Source organism: Centruroides vittatus, unplaced genomic scaffold, assembly GCF_030686945.1.
Source record: "Centruroides vittatus isolate TY-2023 unplaced genomic scaffold, ASM3068694v2 contig_970, whole genome shotgun sequence".
NCBI classification, from domain to species: domain Eukaryota; kingdom Metazoa; phylum Arthropoda; class Arachnida; order Scorpiones; family Buthidae; genus Centruroides; species Centruroides vittatus.
Window position 1 is genome coordinate 2,430,326 of NW_027122643.1, and position 26,657 is coordinate 2,456,982.

The 26,657-nt window shown below is 26.8% G+C and overlaps 1 pseudogene; it reads left to right on the forward strand.

Moving 5' to 3' along the window:
* The window catches only part of LOC136985431 (cell adhesion molecule Dscam1-like), a 205,500-nt pseudogene that overhangs the window by 167,802 nt on the left and 11,041 nt on the right, over window positions 1-26,657 (forward strand).

Genomic DNA, 26,657 nt, shown 5'->3' on the forward strand with positions numbered 1-26,657 from the left:
GCCAATATAAAAAAGCACATTTAAAATAAAAATTAAATATTAATTTGATATGTGCAACTGGTGATGCTCATATCAAACTTTTTTCATTTTAAAAATTCATTTTAGAGCCTATGTTTTATAATATGTAAAATACATAATTAAAATATATTATTAGTTATATTTATATTTTTAATACTGTATTTTGAATTAGGAAGAAGAAGATGATGCTTATTCTCATATCATGGAAACATCGTCTGTGCCTCTACATACAGGAACAAATTTATATCAAACACCTCGTAAGTTCTACAGTATATAATTCCAAATAAATCTATTTATTTATTTTCCAGTTTAATATACTAGTTTTTTCTATTAAATGTGAATGTATAAATATTAAATAAAAACTTAAAAAAGGTTAATTAAGGTTAATTTCAATTTTATTACAAATAGAACAGTTATATATTGTGGGTAAGAGAAACAGTTAAAACTTACAGTATGAATGAAACTAAATAATTAAATATGAAATAACATTGATTTAATACAATTTAATTTCCTATTTTTATATTAACTATGAAAATAATTATCACAAATTGAATAAGTATATTAAAATTGTCTGTAGACAAATACAAATATGAATCAAGGAGTTGAATATAGAATTGAAATGAAACTAAACTGTATCAATGTTTTTGTCAGTGTTATTTTTCAGTTCACATTAATAGTTTGTATATGATATCTATTGATTCTCTTTTAAAAACTCTTGTGTAAAAGCTAGTTTTTCATCTTCCTGTTGATATTATAGAATTATCAGAATTTAATTCATTATCAAATATTTACTGTATTTATTTTAAAAAATTCTTACAAAATGTTGAATTATCTATACCTCATTATTTGATGTTTGATAATAACTCTTATGTTCTATTTTCTTGTAAAGGTGACAACTTTTATTAATAATATATATGACATTTATAATTAAATAGGTAAATACGCTCTATTTTCTTCTATATGGCCTAATTATAGCAAAAATATCATATTTATACATACACTATATATCACAAACTCAATTAAACTAAAAACTAACAGTATTGCACATACTACAGACTAAACTCTCCATGTAACTGGAAATCGCTATATCATTTTAATCATTTTAATTTGTTGACTGTAGAACTACAAGACCAGGCCATATAATATATAAACTTACTTAAAATAGCCAAACTTCAGCAGTAACATGTAATATTAGCACTAGAATGAACATTTTTGGAGTTCTTATGCCTCCATCCAGTGCTAATTAAGTTATTACACATTACTGCTGGAGTTTGGGTACTTTAAGAAAGTTGATTGTTTTTCCAGTTAAATAGTGTTCAAGTTTTTAATGCTTTAGAGACAAAGAACTAGATTTTATCACTTTAGTATAACACTTTTATTTAACACATGTCTTCTTTTACACACAAAGGAAAAAGGGGTCAGCTACAACAAAGGGTTCTATTTTTATACATAGAACCAGAGCGCCATCTGTGGGGAAATACCCACAACACAAATAGCAGAATTAAAGAACATTAAAATTACCTAGATCGCAACAGTAACAATGATAATAATAACAGTAGCAACAACAACAACAATAATAATTATTATCCCCCCTTTTTTACTATCTTTACAAATAGTGCTTTCTTCAAACATTTTCCTTGGTTTTTGACATACTGGGCCAACCAGAATGTTCATAGTTTTTCACATCCTCTTGGCCCTCAGAAAATCCTCTGTGCCATTCAAACACTTGTGCACAAGAAAGATTGCACCTCTACGTGAAGCATACAAAGATGCACAAGATTTAGTGGCAGTTTTTTCAATTTCACCAAAAATTTCAGGTTGATACGCTTCTCCTCTTTCAAGCTGGCCATTTTTCTGATGCTAACAACACATCCACTCACAGCAATTGAATAGCAATAATATGTTGAGACTTGCTGTGCTTATTCTAACTTGTTCAAGGTCATTTGTCCACCCACTCACTTTGGCCCATGTGCGACTGTGCATGCCGGCAATCACAGTCTCATTATTTTCTGGCCACACCACATATTCCTTTCTGGCCTTGTCAGTGTGCATTATCAAAAACAAATTTTTAACATGCTCATTACAAGCATACTAATTTATATAGTGATTTTATTTGATAAACAGCTCTGAAAATGTTACACCACTTCTTGCTTATATTGAAATTACTGTACTAAAGTCAATCTTAGATTTTAAAGATATGTCACTAAATTGTGCATATTTAAATTTCAATAAAATTTTCAGATTTCAGCAACAATTTTTCCAGTTAGATTGCAGAAAAATCAAACCATTTTGAAAGATGATGATTGTTACAAAAATCATTTTCAAATTAGTTTTGTTCATTATTATCAGGGCATTTATTAAAAAACATATAGACATCCATAATTTCAAATATTGAATAGTATGGTTACTTTGTTACAGTAGAATTTTGAAGAATTAAATAATATATTGTTAAAACACCTTCTGTAATACTTGCTGTATCCTTTATAGAAGATAATTAAAATAATAAATTAAAATGTTATAAATTGCTGAAAACATGTGAAAAGGTCTGTTTATCATCAATTTTGCTACATACGTACAGCAAACATTTTTGGCCTTGTTTAGGGGTCAGCATCAAGCTTTTTTTTATTGAAGATTTTATAGCTAAACTTCTCAATTTGGAACATTTTTTGAAATAAAATGTTCTAGAACAAATTATATTTAAATTTAAGTTCTATTAAAAGCACTCAGTTGCTTTCAAATGTAACCCTATGATCTTCAGACTCTTCATGAATACAAAAGATAGTTACAATGTTAATAGATAATCACTAGAAGTCTACTCCGTACCAATGTACAATGGCAAATTTGACTACAGCCTCATATATATATAGGATCTAGCTACATGGCCTGAATGCAAAGATTGGGCAAACATAAATATTACATTTCAAGGAACAAGACAACTACTGCTCTAGCACAGTATGCAGTGGAACTTGAGGTGGCAGTACTGTGGGAAGAGGCCAGATTAATTGAATACATACTAAATGCAGATAAGCTAAGAACACTTGAGATGTGGGAAATTCATAAAAGCTCGCAACAGGGAAGGTGTATAAACAATAAGGATGCTGAAATGATTTCCAATGCATGGAAAGTGCTTGTAGACAATCTTATACATGAGGTATATTTTAGGAACATACATATGCAAACAGTCATAATTTAAAATATTGTTGAACATATAAATTATGGCTCATATATAATAAATTTTCTGTGATAATTTATTGTGAGGTGTTAAATTGTTCAGTGTTTGGGCATTAATGACATAATTGAAAAAAATGGAGAATTTAGTGAATTTAAAAACTTTAAACAAGTTTTATTTCTTTCAAAAAAGTGTTCCAAACTGAGAAGTTAGGCTATAAAATCTTTGATAAAAAGATGGCCCTGATTATTGTCATTACAAGAAAATTGTCCATACTCTAACTTTTTTTTATTAAAATAGAGCATTTTACTCAATTTACTCTATCACATGAATTGTTTTGAAAAGAATAACAACATTTTAAGAACCTATTCTTCTTAGCTGGAACTTATGCATAAATAGATAGACCTTTTCACATGTTTCCAGCAATATTGCTATATATGCTATCGCCTGATTGAAACTGAAAATGTTCTCTTCATTTTTCAACTTTTTTCAGTTTCATGAAAATGTTGGAAACATGTGAAAAGGTTATCTATTTATGCATAAGTTCCAGCTAAGAAGAATAGGTTCTTAAAATGTTGTTATTCTTTTCAAAACAATTCATGTGATAGAGTAAATTGAGTAAAATGCTCTATTTTAATAAAAAAAAGTTAGAGTATGGACAATTTTTTTGTAATGACAATAATTTGTATCATCTAAAACATTAATGTTTGCAAAATTTTAATAATTTTTAATGATGTAGAACTAAAAAACTCAAAAATAAACATTTTAATACTGTTGTTCATCTATGAAGTTGTTTAAGGATAAAAAGTTTTATATTAAAACAGTAATAGTCTCAATTTTATATATAACATATTGTAGTTTCTTTCTTTTTTAATTAAATTTTTGTTTTAAAAAATTTTTCATTTTACTGTAAAAAAGAAAAAAAACCTTCTCTTTTTGTTGAGCAATTTAATCTCCAAATTTGTCCATCTTTTAATAATTGTGTTAATTGAAATGATAGTTTAAATAGTTAATATTTATGAATTCAAGAATTTATGTACAAACTAATGAATGACTCTTTTAGCCCACAACTTTAATTTAGATAGCCTAATAAATAGGATTTAATAATTTGGAAGCTTATCACACCAAGGCCGACAGAAAAAAGAGCCAGATCTTTTACAAAAAAGTTAGTTTTTAATAATCACCTTTAAATTTAGGTAAGGATGCATTTTGGGTACAAGGACCCCTCATCAGCTTATAAACACATAGTACCAACATATAATTATAACACCAGTAGTTAACCAAAACAAAGGAATTTTTGATATATACAATGTACTGTACATGTCAAATGGAAAATGCATGTTATATTTTAATTTGAAAACATAACATGCATTTTCCATTTTTGTTTAAAATTATAATTATAGAATGCTGAATGTTTCATTCTTTTTTTTCTTGCATTCTTAAATGTTCAATTTGTAAGGTTTGGCAGAACTAATTAATCTGAAGATGGTCTTTGAATAAGATCAAAAACATTTGCTATTAAATAGTTTTGTTGCTTAAAGGTAGTGAACATTGTTAAAAATTCTTAAAATTAATCAAAATATATGATATAATTGTACATAAAATTTCTATAGAACTATGTAAAAATTATCTTATATTTGATAAATTTTCATTATACATTATGTATCTCTACAAAGTAACTTATTATAAATATTACTTCGTTTTTTTGTCCTTATATTACAATAATTGAATATGTGAATACTAAGTTTTCACTCTATAGAGGACTTATCACACATGACACAGCCAGAGAAATCACACAGAAACGGGTAAACACTAGTTTATTATAACAAAGATATACATTTGTAAAATTTTTTTCCGTCCGATGGAGATTTTGGGCAGACTTGTCTTCAATTTTGTTAATAATAATATCTCCATCGGATAGAAAAAAATTTTACAAAAGAAATTTTAAATGTACTGTTGCCAGGGGCAGCTTAAAAATCTGCATTTTTCCAGTGCCTGTTCCAGTAGATATAAAGCTGAAACTCCTCATAGGATGGATGAAACGTAAGATGTCTGTTTGTCACCAGTTCCTTTTTAGTTGGACGTTTGTGTTTTTTAAAGGACTTTTTAACTTCTGGATGCATGTAGCCTATAAAGGAAGGTCTGTCGCCATGAATGTGTATAGTCTGGAACGCAAAATAAATGGTGGTCCTTTTTGGGCAGACTTGTCTTCAGTTTTGTCAAAGATATACATTTTGGACAGTTTATCTGTCCCTCTTCAGTCGTGCTTGTTACAAATTGTGGATTACAGGAATCTAAAATACAATCTGTTTTCATTACAAAACATTATGATTAATGATTAAAATAATTTAAAATACATTTTATGTATACCCAAATAACACATTCTATCTGTTAACAAACATGATTGCCTTTCTTTTTTTTTTGTATACAGTATAAACATCTTCAAAGATTATAAATGTTTAATGAATTAAATACAAAGTAATTAAACTATGGATCAATGAATATGCAGTTATAGAAACAAGATTACACTTACAAAGATAAAACTGTTTTTTTTTTTTTTGTTTAATAAAATATATACAGGCTTTTAGGTTGCCCATTTGTTTACTAACCATACACTAGCCTAAAGTGACATCATGTTAGTAGTATTAAACATAGATTGGTTGACCTGACAGCCTGTAAGATATACCGTATTTTACGGACTATAAGATGCACTTTTTTCTTCGAAAAATTGCCTCCAAAATTCAGGTGCGTCTTATAGTTCGTAGCGTCTTATAGGTATATATTTTTTTTTTTTTAAATTGCTTAAAAATTAAGGTGTGTCTTATAGTCTGTAGCATCTTATAGTCCGTAAAATACGGTATATGTATATTTTTCATTAAAAAAAGAAACAGTTTTAACCTTTGTAAGTGTAATTTTGCTTTCCATAGTTTAATTACTTTGTATTTAATTCATTAAACAATGTTTATACTGTATACAAAATAAAACATATTTATGAATACAAAAAGGAAGGCAATCATGTTTTTTAACAGATAGAATGTGTTATTTGAGCATGCATAAAATTTACTTTAATCATTAATCATAATGTTTGTAATGAAAGCCAATTGTATTTTAGGCTCCTGTAACCCACAATTTGTAACAAGCATGGCTGAAGACGGACTGATAGACTGTCTGAAATGTATATTTTTGTTATAATAAACCAGTGTTTATCTATTTCTGGGTGATTTCTCTGGCTGTGTCAATAATGTGTGATAAGTCCTCCATAGAGCCAAAACTTTGTGCTCACAAATTTGATTATTGTAGTAATTGTACACAATATTTTAATACACTGCATATGAAATTTAAAACTTGACCACAAAATCTATTGTAATGATTCAATAGAAAAGAAATTACTTGTGTTTTAGATAGTATCCATTTTTTAAGAAAGAATAATTTTAGTATATTTTAAAAAAAATTTATTGGTCATGTTTTTCAACATTAGGGGTGAGATGGCCACACACATTATGATTAAATTCTACATTTGGTATGTTTATTATGTTTTGTGGTGGAAATGGGGTCATCTCCCTAAATCATCATTAAAATGCATTGTTACTAGACTTAGAAGGTTAAATGAGGACATGCCTCTCTCAATTAGAAATAGATGAATTTGAAGACATGATACAAAGCAACTTAAATATGATATTCAGGAAAAACAGGAAATATTTCATGTATGTTATTTAAATAATTTATTAGTATTATCATGTGAAAGTTTTCAAGAATTATGAAATTTCTGTTTATTCTATTCTTTGGTATACAATACATATATTTTAACTGCATAAGAAATGTTTTATCATTTTTATTGTTACTTGTAAATCTAATATTGGTTATATTATCAAATGCAAATTTAATACCTTTTTAAATTAGTTTATTCTATCTAATATTTTCCACTATATATTCTATTTGCTCTCTATTCTGTCTCAAAAAATCTATATGTATTATGAATTTTTCATTTGATTTTCTATGATGGCCTTTTAATCATACCTGACATGAGTGATGAGAGACAGGCTCCAACATAGCTTGGACAGAACATCCTCAAAAAATTTCTAGGGTTCTTTGTTTTCTGGATTCATTCCCAGGTCCTCCAGAGTAGTAGGCTGTTGTCTTGCTACCTCAGTTATTTGACTGCCTTATTTATTATGCTAAGAATAGAGGAAACTTCTTTATCATTTCACAAGAACTAACAAATGATTAGAAAATAATTTTAAAATGTGACAGCTATATTTAGAATTATCAAATAAATTAAATTTTAAAATTATTTTGACTTTATAAAATATGAAAATCATTTATGAAATTTAATATTATTTTAGTTTTTAAAAAATGCAATATATATATATATATATATATATAAGAATGATGAAAAGCACATCTTTATGTTCCAAATAAATTACATTTTATGAATTATCTATATTATTTAATTTAAACTAAAACAAAAATTATGCATATTAATTATTTTTAGATTTTATACTTGACTGTCATAAAATATTAAAAATTAGTGTATTATTTCTTAGATGTTCCATTTTGTTTTTTCATATTTGATATAGTTGATACATATTTTTGATTTTCCATATCAATTCATAACTGAATATATAGAACATAAAGGGCTGTATTTATTTCTATATTTTACCTACTGTTTTAAAATTAAGATTCACAGATTTTGACAATATTTTTATTAAAAAACTTATTTTTTTTCTTATGATCAAAGAAATTTTAAAAATTATTAATAATTCTTTAATTTTTCCATTAAAGAATCATTAACATGAAATTACAGAATGAAATGTCTTTACCATGAAACTTTTAATTTTTCCATTAAAGAATCATTAATTTTTTAACTAATGTATTATTGAAAATTATTAAATTATGCTATTTTTAAATATTACAGTGTAATAAATCTAAAAATTGAAATCCCTTATTTAAAAATTTTTCATTACTTGAGTAAATATCAAACAGATATATCTCATATTATTTTTAAATAAAACTGTTTAAAATATTTCATAAATTTTCATATTTTTATTAAAAATATTGTCTACTTGAACTTTTCTGCAACAATTTCTATCTAAATTATTAATAATAATTTATCTCATTCCCTAATTTCATCTAATTTTCTAAATTTATTTATTAAATAAGATAATGAAATCTCATTTAACATGAAATTAGAGAATGAAATGTCTTTTTTTTTTTTCAAACTTGGAAGTGAAAAATGACAAGATCTATTGTATTAATATACTAAAAAATTTTAAACTTCTATATCTATTAGGACTAGAGATACAAGTATAAGCCTGACACAGTTTTAAAAATTTTACCATGAAACATATGATTAAAATATGTTTTTAAATCAGTGTTTAATTTTATTTCTTTTATATGCATTCTTTTTTAACTTTTACACAATTTATTTTGATTTTTAATGTCACTTCATAGATTAGATTGCTTGCAAAATCAATAGAATTAAACTGATTATATTTTTAAATATAGCAATTTTATTAGATGGATTTATGAGAAAAAAAAAATGATAAATGTTCACATACAGATGAAATCATAGTCTAAGAAGAGATGATTAATGTTACACTTTCATTAATACTGCAATGATCAATCAATCATTCAGATCTGAAGCCAATTATTGATGCATTTTTATAAGAAGTTTCTGATTTATTGAGTTAAGAGTGGAATATTTTATTATGAAATTATAAATATTTGCAAAAAATTATTCTGCTCTATCACTATACATATACTGAAAAGATTTATTTGAAAATGTTTGAATAAAATTTTGTTTTTTCTAAGCAATTTTCTATTCATGTTCAGAAAGTACTTTCTGAAACTATCCTGTCATTAGTAATTTCAACAGAAATTATTATGTTATGCTTCTTATATTGCAAGAAAAACAAAATAACAACAAATAAATTATTTTTTTTTTTATGAATAGTCTCACAAAACATAACTACCTATTTTACATCATATAAGAGACACACCCTTTTCAGCATAGAATATTTAGAAAAATGTGTTTAATGTATTTACATCATAATGTCCATTTGGCACTGAGCCCTAAATTTTTTCACTGGTTTAAAAATGTAAAATTATTAGTAGAATGCACACTTTTATTTAAGCCAGGGATGGGCAACCTGCGGCTCGCATTGATATATTTTGCAGCCCACGTCGCATAAAATGTGAATAAATATATTTCCTAGCTTAAGGAAATTTGCAGCAAAAATTCAAACGTTATTTTCTACAACTTATGTATGTGAATAGTTTTTCTACAATGAATTTAGTAAAAATTTAAACAAGAAACCGGCTAACAACACATCAAAACCAATTTAAAACTAGCAGTGACTAATATTTAACCAAATATTTCCAATACGTTAATTTAGCTTCTGGAACTAATATAAAGTATATCCATGCTAATTTATAATTATATATGAATAAATAATTCTATTTTACCTACATTTTTTTCTCTTTTCTCTTGTATACACCCACATCAGTTCAAAAGCCTTGAAATGTGGCCCTTACATAGAAAAAAGTTGCCCATCCCTGATTTAAGCCATATTTAAGGAAAAAAGAGAAGTTTAAAAAAAGTAATTTACTATTAAAATATTCAAATAAATGCATGCAAAAGCTGTTTAGTTATAACAAAGATAATAATGTGTTTAATTAAACACATCACATATAAGACATAGGGTTTTTTTTAAAGTAGTTATAGGTAACCTCTAAATAGCCAACTCTTGAATAAAAATGTTAAAGTATAAAATATAAATAGTACAGTATAGTATAATAGTCTGTAAAAATAGGAAATTTTTTTGGCCAAAAAACAATAAAATATGGTATATTGTATTCCCAATAACAATCCTATTCATATCCAAATATAATGTAACTTCTGATAAATATGATTGTAATATACAATATATTTATTTCTTCTTTGAAACCGTGTTTTGTTGATTGTTGGACTATGAACCCAAAGTTGAGTTTTAATTAAACCCTTGGCTTTATTTCCATCTTTATTTAGTTGATATGTGCAGTGGTGATATTCGGCGGGTTCGCACAGGTTCGGCCGAACCTGTTGTTAAAATTTTCAGTTTTCCGAGCGGGTTCGCCCGAACCCATTGTTAAAGTTTTCCGAAACGGGTTCGGGCGAACTCGTTGTTAAAATTTTCAGTTTCCCGAACCTTGTTAAACACACGGAACATTTCTCAGTGGGTTTGTTTTTTTTTAAAAAAAATATATTAAAATATGCGTATTATACTCTGTAATACTACTAAACTAGGGCCTTATACCCCGTTTGCACCGAGCATTTCAATCTAGATTGTGAGCAAGGTCAGGGAGAATGTCTTGGTGCGATCTCTCTCGACCGTTTCAATCGAGGTTTAATCGCGATCGATTCAAGAGTGTTCTTGAAAGTAGATCCAGTCATAAGAGAGATCCCAGAATGCCACGCGCGCGAGACAATACAAGATAGCTGTGGAACACGTGTCGGGCTATGGACAGCGAAAGAAAAAGTATAATGTATCTCGAGAGATGATGACATGTGCCTATTTCTAGAAGCGCCTATTGCGGTAAAGAATTTCTCTGCCTTGAAAAAAAAAAAAGGTCGACAGCTCTAAAATACTATTGTTACCTGGCCTTCTCCCATGGCTCGTTACATTCTAAATACGCCACTGATTGTTAGATATATGGTTGCAAGAAAAGGTATTGTATTTATTTCTAGCCAAAACTTCCATTTTCGCTTGTCGGTGATTGTCAGGGAAAAATTTTCTGCTAGCGAACCCCTTGTTAAATATTTTGAATATCACCACTGGATATGTGCCATTTGAACGTTTCGGGCATAATGTTGACTAATGAGGGGCTCCATGCCTGAAACGTTCAAATGGCACGTATCAACTAAATAAAGATGGAAATAAAGCCAAGTGTTTAATTAAAACTCAACTTTGGGTTCATAGTCCATACAATATATTTATTACAATCATGGATATTGTTATCAGTCGTTTTAATGTTATGTATTTTAGGCTGTACTAATTTTGATAAGTCCTCTTTGTGTGTAATTGTTATTAAAGTTTTATAAGTATATTTTAACTTAACTAAATTCTGATTAAATAGATATTTTCATCATCATCATCATCATCTCTGGGTAAAATAATTAGTCTTAACTAGTGCTTTAAATTTTAATTATTTTTTTGTTCACAGTGCAGTAGTTGAATTGCTGGAATTTCTATATTTCAGTTTTATGCTACCAATTGTTAAAGAAGGCCACAGACAAACAATACAGGATGATTATAAATTATATTTTACATATTAATAATAAACAATTAAAAAATGAATAAAGATTTAATGTGTCCTTAGGATATCAGAGTCAATAAAACAAGAATTTCCACTAACTACAGTCTTACATACATACTCCATTTAATGTAGTCACTTTGGGACTTGTCCATACTGCTGACATTAAGTGGATTCTACTGTATCAACAAACTTTATTATTGCATTGTATATTTTTTAATGCAAAAGGTATTATACAATTAAAATGTATACTTTTTGCATTGGAATTTATGTGTATATTTTAATTTTCTTAATTCATTTTATTTGAAAATGTGTAACAAGAAAATTATTTCAATGAAGAGACAAAGTAATTTTTTCTGCTGCTTTGTATAGAATTAGGAAGACAAGTTTAAATTTGACTGTTACACAATAGCACAACACATTCAGGCTAGGTACTCAGAAACATGATCACCACTATTTAGTATGATAGTTGTTATCCCCAAGAATGTTGCAATGGGAAGCCTTATGAGGATTGACTTATAGATAAGTAGTAAACACAAAATGCATATATTTTTATTAAATAATTCTGGTTGAAATTTTGAATATTTTAGTTTGTTATTCTATTGTTGTTATTGATATTGCCCAATTCTTTAAATATTTTAAAATTACAGTAAAACCTCCAAACCACCTCTTTATGTTGACTATTTTTAGAATAAAAGGTGTCATTTTTATATGTATGGTCAACCAAAGTTGTATGTAGACCATTTTTGACCATCAGACAATTGACTATGGATAATTGTCTTGCCTATCCAAGAATAATCTTACAAATGTTATGTTGAAAATGTTACTTCCAAAATACAACCACTTACAATTTAAATGACTCGATGACTTTCTTATGTTATCATAGTTAATTGCTAAAGTGGATCATTGCATACCTCCAATTCAAATATGGCAAAGCTTCTAATTTATCAACATCTATAAATGTCTTAGCTGCACTTTTTTGGATAAAATTGAATGGAACAAGTTCAATGAGACACTTGTTGCATGTTTTAAAAAAGCTGGCTTTGTTCTTTCACCATCTGATGTAGAAAATGACAAGAGATTGCAAGTGGAAAGTACTGATATTTTTGAATTTATAGACTTTGAATTGTGTGTGGCCATTGAGAATTCTATGGGCTGTCTTCCCAAAATTTCAACTATAATCCATTAGTCAAGCTGTGATCTCAGAAATGAATCTAAACAGCTCTGGTTTTAAGAGAGAATTTAGTAGTTCTGTTAAGTGTCTAATGAAGTGACAGAACCATTGTCTTGTGCAGAAATAATGTGTGCACTATTAAAATTGAAAACGTTTGATTTCAGTTTTATATCATCAATCAATATATTTGTTGACTGATATTTTGAAAATGGAGGACAAATTTTTACAGCATGTTTTAAGCAGAAAAAGATAAAAAAGAATGAGTTGAATGTTGTCTATTCAGTTATCTTAATTTATAGTTCTTTTCTGTACATATTTTCTATAATAAGATATAAATAACTGAGAGCTTTTAATTTATCATGTTATTTTTGTGTAGAGAAATAGGACACCACATATGGAGTACATGAAGGCAGAAACTGTCACATTTTTGCATGTTTTTCATATGTTGACTGCATTAGCTTAGCCTCTTGGATGGTCAATGTAGAGAAGTTTCTTTGTATTCTATTCATAACAGTTTTATCACATTTTGCCTGAGTATTTAGGGGATGAATATTATAAAGTTAGATTTACTTTGTCATTATGTAAAAATTTTTCAGAATGTATTACAGTGCAAGAAAAATTGCCATTTCTATTTTCTCACTAGTTGCTTAATTCTTTTTACAGGTATTTTTTAAAATATTTTTACTACATTGACATGTATTATAATAACTTAAATTTAAAAAAAAAAGTTTAAATATCCCTATTTTTCTATAATTTAATGAATGAAAAAAAATTAAAACAAAAATTAGTCTTTTTTTTAAATTTAATAATTAAATGTGTTTTCAAATTTATAAACAAATTTGAACACAAATTTAATTATAACATAATACTGTATATTAATAAAAATGAAAAAGAAAAGACAAACTAATTAATTTGTTTTATAGACTGAGTATATTTATTAAAAATAAAATAAAATCATTAAAAATTAGATTTTAAAATAATTGACAAATTATATGTTGACAATTATTTACTAAAATGTTTCTTAGATATATCAGTAATGAATAAAATATGTAATATTTCATATATAACACAAAACAAACTTATAGAATTCAATTATAAAATATGAATCAATTAAATATTTAAGAGATTCTATATTTATAGAAAATGTTATAATCTCACAATAGATGATGATAATTCTCTTGTTTCATACAAAATTTTTTCTAGTTTTATAAAATTCAATAGTAGTAAAAATTATATAAAACTATATTAAATCATCTCTTTAATTAGAAATATTTTTAATGAAAATTTGATTTGGTGAAAAAGGCTGACATATCAAAATGTATTTTAAATAATTTAATTTTAAAAACTTATAAAGCTTATTTATATAAATTCAAAAATTTGTAATTAATTTTAAACTTAAAAGAAAAATCATATAAAAATATAGAATTTTAAGATGTTATATAACTTTCATTATTTATAAAGTGATTTTTTAAAATTAGAGTTAATGATTAAAATAAATCATTAATAAGTTATTTATTAATATATTAATTTTTGAAAAAAGTAGAATACATAAATTATAAATAAAATTTAGCATTATTTACTTATTTCAATATTCTGTTTTCAGGATATTAGAAGTTCAAATTATAATAGATCATCCTTCCACAAGCTGTATTCTTGTACATTCATCCTGCATTGAACTATTGTTTTCAAAAGGTTGGCTTTATTCACAAAATTTTTCTGTGAATGAATGTATTTAGTACCAAAATTTTTATGTAAATGTTTGTAAAGTTTTTGGAAATAAAATTTTTTATAATTATTGTGTTGTTTATATTGAAAAAAACATCGCATTTTTTATTGATCATATCAAAATTTGTGATATTTAAAGTAAAAGATATATAAAATAGAAAAAATGTGTGTTATCTGAACAGCTAGAAAACATTTTAAAAATTCTAAAGCCAATCTGATAAATTATAAAAGTTAATATGATTGCAATAGTTTAATCAGGATAATTTTAAATTAGTTCAATGTTCTACTCCAAAAATTACATATTGAAAAATTTTCTCCTTGTGATACACAGAAAAGAATAAGATTATTAACATTTAATTAATTACATAACATTTGATATTTAATAATGAATATTTATTCGCATCTAAAATATTCCAATTCTGTAAAAATACAAGTAACTTTCATGTAATAATTTAATTTTATAATTCATAAATTATAAACATCTTTCATTTACGCTGCAAACTTGTCTTTAAAACTAAAATTTTACCATCAACTTTATAAATTCTTTAATTTAATCAATATCAAATATTAATCTTTTAATTAACTAAATTTGTAAAATTTAAGATATTACAATGTTTTGCAAAGATTATACAACTGGCAACTTTTATATAGAATACAAAACTTTAAAGTTTCAAATATATATTTCCCCTCTTCCTTTAAGTGAAAAATTCGCTTGAGAAGCTGATAGCAAAGAGCTTTTTGCTATCTGTTGGAAAGCCATTTCCTATGATATCTTTGGTACGAAAGTATCTCGAATTTATCGCTAAAGATAACCTCCTAATTGACAAGAAAGGATGACACTTTGTTGGCAATTGAGCAACAAAGATTTCTTTAAAATTTCTAAATTTAAGTTAGAAACAGATAAAATTGAAAGCAACGCAAATTCTTAAAATTTTCAATTTAAAATGTGGGAAAATTGTTCATTTTATGAAAATAAGAAAAGTACATTTTATGATAAATCTTACATTCGTCTATAGATAATGTAGTTGAATTTAAATTGAAAAAGTTTCGGAAAAATATAATATAGCTTTAATTGAGGGAGATTTGCGTTTACTATAATTTATTAAAAATAAAAGAATTTCCATGCAAATTTAAGATATATTACTGTGTTATAAAAATTTTAAATGTATTCGAAGAATTTTCTTTCAATAAAAAAAAAATGAAAAAAAATAAAAACAAAAAAAGCGTGTAATTAATTGTACAGTTTGAGTAAAAATTCATTTTAAACATTTCTAGTCAGTAGTAATTAATTACTTTCCAGGGATATGATAAATTAATCAGTGCAAGGAGGAGGAAAATTTTCATTAGATAGGTAATGCCAAAATATGAATAAAATTGTTATTTCTGAAATGAATGATATGTTACAGACTTGCTACAAGTAACAATCGAAATTTCAGAAGTTACTAATAGTTTAATTTAATATATATATTTTTATAAAATATATTAAATGTAAAAATATTGTTTCTAAACGATAAATTTTGATCACATTTTATTAATTATATTTTACCTAGGCGCGACAGTCTTCGCTTAAAAAAGTGATAGTCATATATAATATATGATGTCTGCAAAATGTATTTTAAATCAATAAGGATGGGAGCGATCGTCACTGTGGTTGGTGACTTTTTTCTCATTTCATCCGAGTCTGTTATAATTGTTAATAATTGGGACTGTGTAATTTTTTCAACTAAAATGAATAATCTTAAGTTAATTCTACTACTATTATTAATCTCCGGAATTGAATCGAATCCAGGACCGTTACAGAAAACACCAACGAAGAAACCACCAATAAATCGTCTAAAACAATCAACTAACAACGCAATATCATCGGAGTTAGAGACAAGCCTTATCACGGACTATACAAGATACGAACAGAAATAAGAACAGAATTATCAACTCAGACAGGTGAGAAATCTAATTTAAACTCTTCGATAGAGCTAACAACTACGGAAACAGCATACATTTCAACTACAGACCTATGGTTGAAAATTGTAGAACTTAATACTATCAGTAAATGTAGTTCATAGTGAAATAATTAATTTTAAAAAACAATTGCAATTTATTAACGAAAGAAATGAAAAGATTGAATTAGAACTAACCAAATTACGTAATGATAAAGAACTAATGCAATTTAACATTGATACTTTGAATAATGCTATAAATAATAATAAACTAATAATATATGATTATGCAAATAAATTAATGGATGTAAATCAAAGAATTATTGAATTTCTTGACACACTCTCTAAAGATTACGAAGACATAAAATCTATCTATAGTATACCTAATTCTAAGATTAATATTAAATGTTTAACTCTGAAATCGGAACTACTGAGAAATAATATTTTAATGCCATTTAATAGAGTGAAACAAAATAAATTATTGGGAGAGTGGCAACATGTAAATATGGCAGCCGATTTAGTTAAAAATTCACGTAATAGAAGAAAATCACTATTACCATATTATATTGATTTAAAAAAACGAGGAGTTCAACTCAAATTAAGAGATGATTACCTGCTAATAAATCAGCAAAAAATTACATACAGTTTTATGCAAAATCAATTAGTATACGCTGCTGATTTTTTTAGAATATACCCTACAAGAAAATTTAATAAATCAGAGACCGTAATAAAAACAAAAGTAAATAATGAAACAATTAAGAATGGAAACCAGGGAAACGTACAACTAAAAATAACAAACTGGAACCTGTCAAGGATTAATAAGGAAAACTACTAGTAACGATTTCTTATATTTATTAAGAAACACTGATATACTGAGTATTACAGAAACCTGGATGACCTGTCCAATTGAAGTTTTAATTAAAAATAACGAAGAATACAATATTATATCGACAATAGCACAAAAATCAGACGGCCCAGGACGTCCATATGGAGGACTAAGTTTGATACTAAGGAGAAATGTTGGAGAAATAAAATTTATTCAGAAAACCACTAATTATATAACAGTATTATTACAAATTACTAATCCAGATATAAAGTTTCTAGAAAAAAATTAATAAAAATCATGCTGATCTACGTACCACCGGAACAACTACAGACTCTAAATGATATTTTTAAAGATTTTGAAAATGGAAAAATATTTCCCCATATGTTCTAATGATAGGAGATTTGAACGCACGAATAGCACAAAAAATTGACCTGGAACAGATATTTGAAAAGCCTTGGTTCGGCTTCGACTGTTATATTTTAAAAATTAAGAACAAAGCCTTATCACAATTCAGAAAATTCCATACAAACGATACATTTAATCACTACTAAAAACTATATACTTTATATTATAAAACTATATACTTTAATTTACTAAAATCCAAAAAGATAAAATATTTTAACAGCGGCTGATTATGAATAAAAATAACGACTTTTTTGGACAACAATACAAAACTACGGAAAAAAGATTTTGAACGACAATCGTATATTGATTTTTCAACTTGGTCTCCTTATTTCAAGAGATTTCCCGATATTGAAAAATTACCATCCATGGAATCAACAAATCTGTATAACGAAATATTAGATACATTGTTTACTTATGAAGAACTAGAAGAATCAATTTGTAAACTGAAATCAAAATCGGCTCCAGGCATTGATTTAATTACTGCTAAATTTATAAAATTACTGCCACTGTCAGCTAAACAAATATTACTTGATTCATTTAATTATTTTTATAATTCGTTAAATTTTCCAGAATCTTGGAACTCAGCTAAAACACTTATGATTTACAAAAAAGGAAACCGGAACGAACCTGACAATTATCGCCCAATAGCTCTTCTACCGATTATAAGAAAATGTTTCACCTAATTTTAGCAGCACGTTTTCAACGTTGGATAAAAGAACAAAAATTGACTTCGAAAGTCCAATTTGCCCTTATTAAATCCAAGGGAACTGAATCTGCTACATTCTTTTTAACTTCAATAATTCAGATTTACTTACAAAAAAAAAAAACCGCAGGAAAATATATTCAGCCTTTATTGACATTTCAAAGGATTTCGACTCCATACATGTTCCTACTTTAGTTAATAAACTAAAACTGTTCGGTGCTGGTAATAAATTTTTCGATTCTATTATGCATCTGTTTTCCTATTACAAAATTAATATTATTCATGGCAATCAAACTTATCAGGAAATATCTATAAACCGTGGTGTACTCCAAGGTGAGCCACTATCTCCATATCTTTTTAGCTTTTATATTAATGAAATAGATAATCTATTTTTAAATGAGACGGAAGGAATTTATCTCTATGGTCGAACTTTCCACTATATACTTTATGCAGACGACCTAGTACTAACAACTTCAACTCGTGCAACATTACAACGTAAGATCGACAAGGTAAACAAATATCTGAATTCTCTATATTTATCGATTAATGTATCAAAATCAAAAATAATCATTTTTAGAAATATTAAAATAGCAAATCAAGAAAAATGTTTTTACTTAAATGGGCAATCTCTTGAATTGGTTAGTAACATAAAATATCTCTGTATTACCTTTAATTGGAATGGAAATTTTCAGTTACATTTGAAAGCCGTTACTACAAAAATTAAATAAACAACATTGTTGATAAGTAGATTATGTTCGGCTTTAAATATTTTCATCTGAAGTTTTAGATCCGTAATTTTTAATGTATTAATTACTTTTTCATTTTTCTACGCTAGTCCGATATGAGCGCTCGAGTTATTTTATGATCTGGAAAAGTTTCACATTACTCACCTACGTAAACTGTTTAAAATCGAAAGAACAGTTCCAGGATATGCCATAAGAGCAGAAACGAACAGATATCAACTATTCCCTTTTTTTCTTGAAGAGGCTGATCAAATTCTATTACAGATTAATAAATACTAATGTTGCAACGAATAGTATATTCGGCCAAACTATTCGGCTTGAATAACGCACGTATGAAAATTGGCGCGCAAATCACATTATGGCAAGGATCCCGCACCCTGCTCTCTATTGGCCCACTGTCACTACGCTTCGCCAATCGCGTTACTTCTTGACAGTTGTAGCGGACAGACATGAGCGTCATGGCAGTATGTGATAAGTGATGATATCTGGATAACAATGAAATGACCTACACGTGTAAATAACGGAAAAAGAACAGAGAAGGACGGCGAAGTGAAAATGTGAAAATAAATGTGAAATTGAGTTGATAACATAATCGAACAAGTCGAGGAAGCGTATTGGCGCGAAATTCGCGGCCATCAATGCCAATTATTGTTCTCATAGACTTCGGAAAGCTAAATGCTTGTAATGAAAGTCACTTAGCGTGCACGGGCAAAAGCCTGGGGCCGTTCAGGCTACCAAGCTGTCTCAAATCTGTGAAATCATAACTGTGACTTATACCCTTTTTCACCCCTTTAGGGTTGAATTTCGTAAAATCTTTTCTTAGCACGCCTAAACTTTACAAAAGGAACACCTTCAAATTTTTAAGTTTTGGCTCTGCGTTAATTATTCTATCAGGAACTTGTTCTTTTATATACGAGTATATAGATGACTAAACTACATAATAAGTAGGTAGTTTTCATTTGATTTGTTACCTTTTTTTGATCTCTTAAAAAAATAACTTAGTTAGATTACTTTTCCTTTAGATAAATAAGCAAAAAATTGCGCTTTCTCTAATTTAAAATGTATGTTTAGCATTAATAAAAGTTAACAAAAACACAGTAAATTAATCATTTTGGTATTTCTTACTCCTGTTTTTAGGTATTCCGAATATTCGTTGCATAACTAATAAATACCAATGATGACAATATAAAATTTTTACATCAAATTATGTGTACCCAAATCAACGATTCAAGTTCAAATACAAGCACATGGCAATATAAATTTAATAAAGTACTTCAATCATTTGGTGTTTCAAGCGCAATATTTTATAATTCTGAGGATAATTGGAAATACGGCTATACACTAATGATGGAATCAGCCTTATCGCAGTCCATAATAAAGGACCAAAATTTAATACTGAATTCGGTTTATCATCTTTGGTACTGTACTTGGAAACTCTAAATATACCTACAGATTCGATCATCATAACTGCTAATATAAACATGAATATTAAACGTTTATTAATTCAAATCAGACTTAACAAATAGTCTTTATTTGTCAATAACACATATAGATTTTTCTAAAGAATACTGTTATTGGTGTAAATCCAGGAACTTTTCATTACTTCATCTGTTTAAGGACTGTGCTGCATTAGAAAAATATCGTAAAAAATATCAAATCATTGAAATAATTCATACGAACCAAGACTTACACTACAGAGCTAGGCTAGGTAACCTAGCAATAAACAATATGTATAAAATAAATAACTTTTTTATTCAAATCACTAAATTACTGTTAATTAAATACTTTATTAACTAAATTTACTATGTAAGCATAATATGTAGGCATAAAAATTTATTTATATGTTCAGAAAATTATAGAATTTATACATTATTCTGTTAAACAATTCCATAAAGACAACAGTAAAATTATACATGTAAACTTAAAGATAATTATAATACTAACCCCTCGTAACAAGGTTCTCCATACTACAAATTAAGATTGATTGATTGATTTTAAATCAATAATTCGAACAGCTGTAGAATTGAAGACCAATAGGAAGGAATATTAAAGCTTGGATCTAAGTGTCTTCACGACAATACTTCGATTGAAATTTTAGCTGCTTTTTGTTAAATTTTCTAGCCTAATAAATTTTCGATTTTATTTGGTTGGATATAATCTACAATTTGCCATTCTTGAAATTTAATACAATTTATTGAATGATATTTTACTCGCTTTTTATCACTCTTTTCGAACGGTAAAGAAATTCATTGAATGCCAGTAAGAAATCTGTTTAAATTCGTCAAGAGAAGAAAAGTGGAACTTACTTCTTAACGATTATCGGATTTTAGTCTTTATATTCAGCCAAGGTATTCATTTCTAAGAAACATTTCGAATTGTGAGATTTTAATACTCATATAAAAATATTCTAATCTATTTAAAAGTGATAATTAAGTTTATTTTAGAGTTATATATAGGAATTACTAAATAATTTTTAAAATTTTTTTCTATAATTACAAAATGCCTGATTTTAAAATAATATGTTTAATATGAAGGAAAAGAAACCGCTTTAAAAATTTTGGATTTAATTAGTAAAATCTTAGTTTTACGTGGTATACGACTTTTCTCATTTTATCTCACTTGCGAACTGCGAAATAACAGTATTTTTAATCTGTTTTTAATGTATCTTCTAGTTTCTTGTTAATATTTTAAAATAAATTAATTAAAAGTTTTTACTTATTTTCTGTATTTATAATTTTAAACCGTGGAATAGTGTTTACAATTAATCTTTATTATATTACCTCCTGATTTGATTTTCGTATGTTCGTAATTACTAATTTGATTTTATTCTGTAAACAAATTTATGTCAGATACTTTATGTAGGTTGTGTCAAACTAGTTTTAATCCAATGAATCCCACGTAATGATAATCAATAATTTCAAACAAAAATGTTTAAACTTAAAAACCGACTTATGAATGGAATGTGAATGCGAATGATCTTGGAAACAACAATACTTAAACATTAGATTTTCAAAATGTTAACTATTTCTTGACAAAATTAGCGATTTGTTGTATGTATGTATGTATATATAAAAGTTCTCTTTTCTCGTAAGTTATTTTTAATTCATTTCTAGAGTTTTTAAATTGTTGTAAAGATTGGTTTAAGTGTGCAAAACTGTACTTTGGGTGAGATTATACAGAAGTGTTATACGATTTAGAATTTTTTATGCTTTTGTTTATCGTTAATGTTATTAATAACAAATAATGTAATGTAATATTCCAGTTAAATGGTGATTGAATTCTTTAAACAAAAATACTGAGGAGTATCTCTATTCGAAAGGATTAAAGTTCAGGTTAATGGATTTGTGATTATAATAAAATGATTCTGAGAAATTACAGAATGACAAATTGTATAAAATTCTTTTATATGTTATAGTTATATATAGAAAGTAAAAGTTACTATGTTTGGTTTAAAAAAAATCCATTAATATAAGTAAAAGTTATAATATACTAACTTTTATTATGACATCCAAAATACTGTTCAAGAAATTGTCGTTGGCTATCTTTTATACATCCTACACACGCTGTTGGATATCAGAGTTGTTTGAAAGGTTCACTCTGTTGTCGTATAACTTCAGGACGAAGAATAGTATTATTCGGGCTCCCTTACAGCAAGTTGTATAGATCTCAAGTTGAATGTTATTCTTTAAAGACTATCAAAATAATCTTATTCCTTTACAAACTTCGGTTTTTTCGTAGAGTTTCAAAATAAAAACTCCGTACGAATCAAATCTTTCAAAAAATTATAGTCTTCCTATATATGTTGGGATTATCGATTAAAAAATTCCGAATTTAAGCATAAATTTGTTATTCAATATATTATAAAATTAAAGTAAATAATTAGCTTTGTGTAAATAATTGTAAATTAAAGCTTTCTTCTTAAGATGAGCTTTTAATTGACAAAACTGTGACAAAATTCTGTCATTTGTTAATTTTTTTTTTTTTTAAGTTTTTAATATTGTATTTTAATGGTCGAATTTGTGGTTGAATGAAAACGTGATCGAAAAAGAATAGTTTTAACTTGAAAAGTTGCATAAAGAAATCAATATTCATAATAATAATTTCAAATTTTCCATCTCATTTCTATGCAAAATCTTTATTTCCATCACTAGAACATCTAGGAATTATAAATCATATAAATGATTATAAAAATTATAACTTTTGTGATTTTTAGTGCCTAGGTGTCCTAGCTCTGTTCATCTCTCAGTATGATAAGTCAAAACCGTGCGGATCTATCAGCGTATTCTATTATATATAATTGTCAATGCAGTTATTAAATATGAGTACTTATACTTTAAATTAAAATTTTAACAGTTATTTAAAAACGATTTGAAATTTGGCTGTAGAAAAAACAAAAAAAGATTTATCGTAATGCAAGATGTTTTCTGTAAGTTTTAATTATTTAATATCGAAAATTGTTAGTTTTATTTCTTAAAAAGCTTTCCATTAGTATTATTATTATTATTAACTATTCTTGCTATCATATTTTGTCTAATTTTTTCCTAAGGATTTGCGACATTTATTCGAAACGTGTGTATATATTTTAGACAATTATGAAAGTGAAGTTTCGAACAGACAGAAGTAACAAAATTCAGATGTACACAGTACATACAATCGAACTTAAAGAATTTTTCTCAGAAAAACTATTTATGGCATCGTATTTTTCGTATTTCATATTTATTGTAAATACGGAATTGATTTGTATATTTTTTCTTTCGGTATTCAAATTGAAATTCATGCAAAAATTTACCGAAAATAAAACAACATATTTTATTCTGATTGAAACGAAAAGACGGAAATTACGCAATATAAGCCTATAAATTTTCACTTTTTTGGGGAAAAATTTTGTATAGTCTCAGAACAGTAGAATTAATGTTCGACTTCACGAGTATTTGGTAAAAAAATCTATAAATTATTTTTAAATATAGAGTTAATACTTATATAAAATTAAAGATTATAATGAAATCCGGCATCCAACTTTACTCTAATGTGTATAATTTATGGGAGGATAATTACTTCATTTATTTTCCTTTAGATCTTTATAGCTATATTTATCTACTGAAGCAATCATTTCGTTTTTGCAAATGTGTTTTTGTTGCTTTATTACTTTTTCTTGTTCTGAATTCTAAGATTAAAAGGATTTGAATAATTTCTGTATTATAAGTAAATCAGTCATCTCGAATTCTTTACTTATATGCATTCAAATGGAAACTTCGTATTGAAGTTTATTCATTTCGAAATACTGATTGAATCAATTCGTATATACTATAATTCATCACCAGAATGGAATGGACAGAGTCTTAATCACTGAAATCACACGAACGAACGTCATTTGAGTGTAAATTTAAATTAAAATGGCCACCTGCTTACAGATTTCGATTAAAATATTTGTAAAGTGACGGGCTGTCGCAATTTTCGTAATCTCAAATTTATAAATTAAGCTCCAAATTTGGCCAAGATTACTCGTAAAAGTTAATAATTTTTTTTTTTTTGTGTGTGTGTGTGTGTGTGTGTGTGTGTGTGTGTTATTTTAAACAACAGTTTTATTCTACCTATTGATGGTAGAATAGTCTCTAGTTTTTCTGACAAAAAAATCATAGTAATCAATTATAACTGAGATTTAGAATAATTAGGTTTTATTTATAGAAAAAGTGTATTTTCTGAATATTTATTAGTGCAAAAGCACTATTATAATTTAAATAATCTACAGTACATAACTTAATATTGATAACATCATACGTCTTACTATTAGTAAAGTTTAATGATCCCTAATTTAAAAAGAAAAAATGGCCATATTCCAGCATTATTAATAGAGTATGTGAAGGTTTAAAATATTTATATATCATAAATATTACTTAAAAAATTAAAAATATATCAAAATAAAAAAAATTAGAGCTCTATTACCTTGATAGAAAAGTAGTTTCGTAGCCTTAATACTACTACTAACTTTCCTTCATTCGGAAAAGTAAAAGCAAAATATTTTTTGAAAAAATTTGTATATAATTTTTTTAAGTCAGCTTATTACTCGAATTTAATAAAATTTGCCTGTAATGAAAATTTATTTCGTAATACTCAGAGTAAAGTTATACACTTCTTTTTTAAATAAAGAGCATATCTAACTAACAACGTGTGTTTCAATATGCAAATATTGACGAAATTACCGATTTTTATTTTCGATGACACCACAAAATATTGTTATTACAATGTCATTTACGATGTACGTGTCAGCTAAATTTAGATTATTTAACGCATTGTATAAATTATGAAAACGATTTATATTATGTGAAAAAATGACAGAAAAGTACGAGTATCAATTCAAATGTAGACCAATAAAATATTATGGATTATAGCAAATTAGTAAGAAATTATATATATATAAAACATGATAAGAGTTGTGACATATCAAATGCAATTTGTTGGATGTAATTTGAAAGATTGTAGACCTATAAATTCTCACTGTCGTCTGTTGTCTATCTGTCATTCCTTAATCTCAAGAACGGAGTTAAATAGATAAAAGGCAAGACTAGATGTGAAAACCCTGGGGATAGGAGATCCCGATTAATTATACACGAACTTCCAATGCAAACCAGAAGTTACGTTATTTTAATTCAAAACTTTTCCTTTAGCAATCTAGCTATGCTTTTCGGGGAAAAGGTATGATGTACAGGGGCAAGACACTACTAATTTGAGGTGGAGAGCATATCTTTAATTTATTTAATTTAAAATATATGATAAAAATATTGCAGCCAAGCATTGTGACGATGTCACAATAAATAATTGCTAATTCAAGTTAGCGAATGTTTCGAAAAAATATTAATTTACTATTAGGAAATCAAAAATTATTTTATTTAATACAATAGATATCGAATAATATATTTTGGATACCTATAGATACTGTCATTGAATGCGAATTCATAAAAATATTATATAAATGCATACACGTATGTATATTATACACGTGTATTATTTTTTCTTTCCTGGTGTTATGTATAACAGAAGGAAAGTATGGCGGTCCATCAAAAAATGACACCCCCCCAAGATTTTTACATTTTTCTGAATGTGTAGATGTTATTGTGTGTGGGGGCATGATTTTTTCACTCTCTTTGAAATAACTTCTGTAACTTTTGTCGAAAATTTCTGGAATTTTGCAGGATGGTTTATGTATTTGGATGATTGATGCTATTAAATTTTGATGATTAAAGGTCAAGGAGGTAAGCAGATAGAGGCGGTCATGTGTAGTATCTCGAATGAGGACGAACTTAATGAAGGTTTTATTCGTTACCATTTTATGAAGTCATCTCTACCCTCAAATATAAGCTTTTTGCCATTTTATAATAATTAATATAGTTTTTAAAAATAAAATCTCGTAAAAGATGGCGCCAAACTGAATTTTTTATAAATGTTTTTGCCGAGAAAGTTACGCAACTTGCGCTGATTTTTTAAAATTTTAGATATGAAATTTCATGCGATTTTTTGTTCCCCCTTTTTCTGTTGTCACGATATACGAAATATTGTGGACATAAATAACATTTTATCCGAATAAAGTTGCGCTTTATGGAAATAAATATTTCCGGACGTTTTGAAAAGTAATAATCAAATTGATTGATTAAAATCGCCAGAAAAGCT